Below are 8,046 nucleotides of genomic sequence, written 5' to 3'. Positions count from 1 at the left end.
GCATGCTGCAAAGAGGCATGAGGACTGCAGATGTGGCCAGTGCAATAAATTGCAATGTCCGTTCTGTGAGATGCCTAAAACAGCGCTACAGGGAGACAGGGCGGACCGCTGATCGTCCTCGCAGTGGCAGACCACGTGTAACAACACCTGCACAGGATTGGTACATCCGAACATCACACCTGCGGGACAGGTACAGGATGGTAACAACAACTGCCCGAGTTACAACAGGAACGCACAATCCCTCCATTAGTGCTCAGACTGTCCGCAATAGGCTGAGAGAGGCTGGACCGAGGGCTTGTAGGCCTGTTGTAAGGTAGGTCCTCACCAGACATCACCGGCAACAACCGCGCCTATGGGCACAAACACATGGTCGGATTCGCRTTTATCGCCGAAGGAATGAGTGTTACACCGAGGCCTGTACTCTSGAGCGGGATTGATTTGGAGGTWGAGGGTCCGTCATGGTCTGGGGCGGTGTTTCACAGCATCATCGGACTGAGCTTGTTGTCATTGCAAGCAATCTCAACGCTGTGCATTACAGGGAAGACATCCTCCTCATGTGGTACCCTTCCTGCCAGGCTCATCCTGACATGCCCTCCAGCATGACAATGCCACCAGCCATACTGCTCGTTCTGTGTGATTTTCTGCAAGACAGGAATGTCAGTGTTCTGCCACGGCCAGCGAAGAGCCCGGATCTCAATTCCATTGAGCACGTCTGGGACCTGTTGGATGGGAGGGTGAGGGCTAGGGCCATTCCCCCCAGAAATGTCTGGGAACTTGCAGGTGCCTTGGTGGAAGAGTAGGGTAACATCTCACAGCAAGAACTGGGAAAAACGTATTTGTGTATGTATGTGATGCTTTTCTTGTGAAGAGCACAGGGTGCCAGTGGCGAATTTGCCAATCTTGGTGTTCTCTGGCAAATGCCAAACGTCCTGCACGGTGTTGGGCTGTAAGCACAACCCCACCTGTGGACGTCGGGCCTCATACCACCCTCATGGAGTCTGTTTCTGACCGTTTGAGCAGACACATGCACATTTGTGGCCTGCTGAGGTCATTTTGCAGGGCTCTGGCAGTGCTCCTCCTGCTCCTTCTTGCACAAAGGCGGAGGTAGCGGTCCTGCTGCTGGATTGTTGCCCTCCTACGGCTCTCTCCACGTCTCCTGATGTACTGGCCTGTCTCCTGGTAGCGCCTCCATGCTCTGGACACACGCTGACAGACACAGCAAACCTTCTTGCCACAGCTCGCATTGATGTGCCATCCTGGATGAGCGGCACTACCTGAGCCACTTGTGTGGGTTGTAGACTCCGTCTCATGCTACACTAGAGTGAAAGCACCGCCAGCATTCAAAAGTGACCAATAACAACAGCCAGGAAGCATAGGAACTGAGAAGTGGTCTGTGGTCACCACCTGCAGAACCACTCCTTTATTGGGAGTGTCTTGCTAATTGCCTATAATTTCCACCTGTTGTCTATTCCATTTGCACAACAGCATGTGAAATTTATTGTCAGTCAGTGTTGCTTCCTACGTGGACAGTTTGATTTCACAGAAGTGTGATTGACTTGGAGTTACATTGTGTTGTTTAAGTGTTCCCTTTATTTTTTTGAGCAGTGTATATATACACACACACACACACAATATACTCATAATCAGTATGAGACCATTGTATCCTGCATAAGGTTATGTAGCGTTGTCATCTTACACTAAAGCTCTGTCTGATCTACATTGTTCAGTAGTTGTATCAGCCCAGTGGGATATACGTTCCAAACCAGTTCATCTGGTCCAGTTGCCATGGACCTTTTTATTCCACTGTCAGTATAAGTCAGTACATGACACCTTGATTTCAAGAACATATATCAAAGTGGTCTTTTTTCACTGGCGGTTGGGCAGGGTGTTGGGTGTTGGGTTGTTTTGCCCCCTGTTTTTTGGTCTTCTTTATACGCCTCAGCTTGTTTATTTTCTGACGACTTACTATTCAATTAAATGGAATGTAGTTTCTGGTACATTGTGTAGTCAAGGACAAGTCTGCTACAGGAAATATTGGTTTTCTATCATGTAAACAGGGAAAAGTCAAAGGTGGGGAAGCAAATAATCTTCATCTTTATCTCTACTCTCCTCCATCCTATTTCCTCCATGACCACAAGCCTTGTAGAGAGGAATGGTGTGAAAATCTGAGCCGTATGCATGCAGTGAGAGGCGGTCTTGCCAGGCCAGCTCAGATTAGACCACTGTGATCGTCGCTATGTGAAACCCTAAACCCCATTATGTGGCTAACAGGATAAAGCTTTGCTACTGCTGGGCGGACAATGAGCTACAGAGGGCTCTCAATACAGCCATGCTTACTGCTCACTGTTTAACCACAGATGCCTGGGAATAACTCTATTAGTCTCTATGCATACTATGGAGGATAAAGTGCTCCTATCGATTGAAATGCCCTTTGCCATTTCCTCTTGGGTGAAATATCATAGGCTATTATAAGCTGATGTACCTGCAGGGTAAGATTACTGATTCACATCGTCTGATGCATTTCAGGTTGAAGGTTCATGTCAGTTTGTTGAGTGTTGAGCATCCCTGTAATTTGAATGTTGAATACAAAGTAACTTCATTCTGAAGCCCTGAATTCCTTTCAATTGTGATAACATATACAGAATTGTATGTGCTACAAAATATGAATTTGACCGATTTGAGTAAATTAACATACTCCAAACAGACAATACTAGTTTATCTTCTCTTCTATAAAGTCCTGAAGCACTCTGAAATGTATGATGTTGCCCTTAGAGACCTTAGAGACATAATAACCTCTCACTGATCGATAAGACATGGATAACTTCGCACTGTCCAGACCTGTAATACCATAGCAACAACCATCTTCAAGCCATCTGCTCTCTGATCTGATCTCTGTGACACCAACCTTTACTGGCTAGATTAGGACAATATATGAGGTTAGATGTTTTGTTCTTAAACCTACTGCATCATACAGAGGTTTATTGTCAATGAGGGATATTTGAGTGATGTTGCACAGTAAAGTCTGATCGGCTTCACTACGAGTCTACAAAACATTATGTACACATTGACACCATATGATACTTGCAGTATGTAGATTTAAACATACTGGGCTCAGCAGATGAAGGTACATTTTCAGAAGGAACTGATTTATTGGTGGTGAGAAGAACCAGGATGATTATGAGAAATCACAAAAGCTGCGCTTAGACAGGCAGCGCAATTCTGATATTTCTTTTCCACTAATTGGTCTTTTGACCAATCAGATCAGCTCTGAAAAAGAGCTGATGTGAAACATCTGATGTGATTGGTCAAAGGACTAAATAGTGGGAAAAATATCAGAATTGGGCTGCCTAATGAGTTCGCTAAGAAAATCACAAAGGGGTGTGGGCTGAGGGGTGACTGTCTATACCTTTTTTTTAAAGCTGGAATGGGTAGACATGTTTTGTGTCTGTTTCTCTCTGACTCTTTGCATATGTATATATCTCTGGACATTCCCAGTTGGACCAGACCCCTAATTATATATATGTTTTCATGTCCTTTCTATCTCCCTAGCAACTTTAATGGCCAGATTAGGAGAATRTATGATATGAGATGCTGATACAGCTGTAGTATAGTTTTAACGAGSCCATGGGGGACAGTTGATTGATGTTGTCCAGTAAAATTGGCAAGCATGACCACCTTCACTCCCTTACCAGACTGTGTAAAACATTATATTTGGTGTTCAAGATGTGTAAAAAAGAATGTTTTAAATGGGGACTACATTGTATGGTGAGTTTAATAAAAGTTGTACTGTGGGTGGGGAGCATGGGACAGTAAGCTTGATTTTAGAGTAGGATGAGTGACCAGAAGATCTGTTACTTTTTGTAAGACGTCTATTAAGTATTATTGCGCAATAGTATTATATTTGAACTACTATTCTAAAGACAGTATACTTTTGATATAATCTAAAACAATTATATAGATACTCATTCATTCACTTGATAAAAGATGCAACATTTGACTTTCATTAGACACTACCATTACATAGAAGAAGAAAACGGTCCTCTTCGTCAGATGATGAGGATCAGATTTAATGATGGTGAGAACCAGGAGGATTAGGATAGGAACAGTCACTGAGCTACTTACTAATGAGCTAGTTAAGAAGATAACAAAAACTGTGTGTGTAGGTAGGCTCTATGCCTCTTCCCTCAGATGGCTAAAAAACATGCATCTCATTCTCCTCCCAGATCCTTGTTTTGCATGTTGATATCTCCCTCATAATAGACTAGGCCACTCCCACTTGGACCGATCCCCAATTAGATCCCTTTATATGAACAGAAGACCACCTAATGAATAACACACTGCTGCTAGCCTGTTGTTCTCCCTTAAGAGGGGTGCGTATTGTGTGTGTTGGGGGGCAGATGCCTGTTAATTGGCTGGTCTGTCCTACTGTGAGCCGCACCGCATTCCATTCCAACAGCTTTGGTAATGGAGCCATAGTGAGGACCGTTGGGGCAGAGGGTGGCTGAATGTGTTTTTCTATTTAAACATTCGTTATTGTTCCCAAGGTTGAGAACTTCTTTGAGGCTGGTGGAGTTGAGATGATGAGATGACTTGAGTTGGTGAATGGTCTTCATTGAACAGACCTTCAACTTGCTTGTAGCTACTATGACTGTGTTTTTAGTAAAGCTGCAGTACAATATGCTTCCCCTTCTCATCATCAAGAATCCACTTTTTTAGGAGAGAAAAAAGACACCAAAGAGGAACAACATGATGACTTTATTCAAATGAGTTTATCCCCTGCTAAGAAGTTTCCTTTCGTTTGAAAGTTTGTTTCTTAATTCCTTTGTTGTTGTTGTTGTAATGAATTCTTTACAGTGATCTTTTTTCATCGTATTTTAAATAGCTTGTTGAAAATACACTTTATGGCACTGTCATGAAGCATTATGACCATCCTGTGTCACTTGACCAAGAAAATAGACTTTATGACACCGTCAAGAATCATTATGACCATCATAATGCCAGATAGGCCTATCACGTACAGTACATGCCCTTATGTCAGTCATCAATCAAAAAGAGGGTGTCTTGTCCTGCTCCTGAAGGATAACAACCTCTAACTCAACGTGAGCAAAGACAAAGGAGATGATCGTGGACTACAGGAAAAGGAGGGCCGAGCACACCCCCATTCTCATTGACGGGGCTGTAGTGGAGCCAGTTGAGAGCTTCAAGTTCCTTGGTGTCAACATCACCAACAAACTATCATGGTCCAAACACACCAAGACAGTCATGAAAAGGGCACGACAACGCCTATTCCCCCCTCAGGAGATTGAAAAGATTTGGCATTGGTCCTCAGATTCTCAAAAAGTTATACAGCTGCACCATCAAGAGCATCCTAACTAGTTGCATCACCGCCTGGTATGGCAACTTCTCGGCCTCCGACCGCAATGCACTATAGAGGGTAGTGCGAACAGCCCAGTACATCACTAGGGCCAAGCTTCCTGCCATCCAGCCACCCTAGTCATATACTGTTCTCTCTGCTACTGCACGGAAAGTGGTACCAGAGCACCAAGTCTAGGTCCAAAAGACTTCTTAACAGCTTCTACCCCCAAGCCATAAGACTGCTGAACAATTAATCAAATGGCAACCCGGACTATTTGCATTGACCCCCCCCCCACACACACACACATTTTTACACTGCTGTTACACTCTGTTTATTATCTATGCACAGTCACTACATGTACATATTACCTTAATTACTTCGACTAAGCTGTGCCCCCGCACATTGACTCGGTCCCGGTACCCCAAGTACTGTATATAGCCTCGCTACTGTTATTTTATTGTTGCTCTTTAATTATTTCTCTTTTTTCTTTGTTCTTTTTTCTTTATTTCTTTTTTACTTCAGTTTATTTGAGTAAATAATTTAACACTTTTTTTTTTTTTACGGCGTTGTTGGTTAATGGCTTGTAAGTAAGCATTTCACTGTATGGTCTACACCTGTTGTATTTGGCACATGTGACAAATAAAATTTGATTTGATATGTCATGACAGTGTTATGACTATATTATGACAAGTTATGTCAGCTGTTATGACATGACATGGTTATGCCCGTGTCATAACATGTTATGATGCTGGGTGTCAAGTTAAGTGTTAATATATATATATATATACAGTGCATTTGGAAAGTATTCAGACACCTTCACTTTTTCCACATTTTGTTACGTTACAGCATTATTCTAAAATGTATTAAATTGTTTTTTTTCTTCATCAATCTACACATAATACCCCATAATTACAAAGCAAAAACTGTTTTTTAGAAATGTTTGCAAATGTATTGAAAAAAAATAACTGAGATATTACAGTATTCAGACCCTTTACTCATACTTTGTTGAAGCACCTTTGGCAACGATTACAGCCTCGAGTCTTCTAGGGTATGACGCTACAAGCTTGGCACACTTGTATTTGGGGAGTTTCTCCCATTCTTCTCTGCAGATCCACTCCTGCGTTGTCTTGGCTGTGTGCTTAGGGTCGTTGTCCTGTTGGAAGGTGAACCTTGAACCCAGTCTGAGGTCCTGAGCGCTCTGGAGCAGGTTTTCATCAAGGATTTCTCTGTACTTTTGTTYGTTCATCTTTCCCTCGATCCTGACTAGTCTCCCAGTCCCTGCCGCTGAAAAACATCTGGACAGCATGATGCTACCACCACCATGCCTCCCCGTAGGAATGGTTTGAGGTTTCCTCCAGATGTGATGTTTGGCATTCAGGCCAAAGAGTTCAATCTTGATTTAATCAGACCAGAGAATCTTGTTTCTCATGGACTGGGAGTCCTTTCGATGACTTTTCGCAAACGCCAAGCGGGTTGTCATGTGCCTTTTACTGAGTAGTGGCTTCAGTCTGGCCACTCTACCATAAAGCCCTGATTGGTGGAGAGCTGCAGAGATGGTTGTCCTTCTGGAAGGTTCTCCCATCTCCACAGAGGAACTCTAGAGCTCTGTCAGAGTAGTCATCGGGTTCTCCCTGACCAAGGTCCTTCTCCCCCGATTGCTCAGTTTGGTCGGGCAGCCAGCTCTAGGAAGAGTCTTGGTGGTTCCAAACTTCTTCCATTTAAGAATGATGGAGGCCACTGTGTTCTTGGGGACCTTCAATGCTGCATACATTTGTTGGTACCCTTCCCCAGATTTGTGCCTCGACACAAGATCAGAGATCTACCGACAATTCCTTCGACTTCATGGCTTGGTTTTTGCTCTGACATGCTCTGTCAACTGTGGGACCTTATATAGACAGGTGTGTGCCTTTCCAAATCATGTCCAATCAATGGAATTTACCACAAGTGGACTCCAATCAAGTCGTAGAAACATCTTAAGGATGATCGTTGGAAACAGGATGCACCTGAGCTCAATTTCGAGTCTCATAGCAAAGGGTCTGAATACTTATGTAAATAAGGTATTTCTATTTTTTATTTTTATGTTTAGAACAAGTCTGTAACGTAACAAAAAGTGGAAAAAGTCAAGGGGTCTGAATACTTTCTGAATGAGCTGTATATACACTACCGTTCAAAAGTTTGGGGTCACTTGAAAATGCCCTTGTTTTTGAAAGAAAAGCCCTTTTTTTGTCCATTAAAATAACATCAAACTGATCAGAAGTTGCCTCTTCACTGTTGACGTTGAGACTGGTGTTTTGAGGATACTATTTAATGAAGCTGCCAGTTGAGGACTTGTGAGGTGTATGTTTCTCAAACTAGACACTCTAATATACTTGTCCTCTTGCTCAGTTGTGTACCGGGGCCTCCCACTCCTCTTTCTATTCTGGTTAGAGCCAGTTTGCGCTGTTCTGTGAAGGGAGTTGTACACGGCATTGTACGAGATCTTCCGTTTCTTGGCAATTTCTCGCATAGAATAGCCTTCATTTCTCAGAACAAGAATAGACTGATGAGTTTCAGAAGAAAGTTATTTGTTTCTGGCCATTTTGAGCCTGTAATCAAACCCACACATGCTGATGCTCCAGATACTCAACTAGTCTAAAGAAGGCCAGTTTTATTGCTTCTTTAATCAACACAACAGTTTTCAGCTGTGCTAG

The sequence above is a fragment of the Salvelinus sp. IW2-2015 genome, linkage group LG23 (genome assembly GCF_002910315.2).
Source record: "Salvelinus sp. IW2-2015 linkage group LG23, ASM291031v2, whole genome shotgun sequence".
In the NCBI taxonomy this organism is placed as follows: Eukaryota; Metazoa; Chordata; class Actinopteri; order Salmoniformes; family Salmonidae; genus Salvelinus; species Salvelinus sp. IW2-2015.
Note: the sequence above shows the minus strand (reverse complement) of the source record.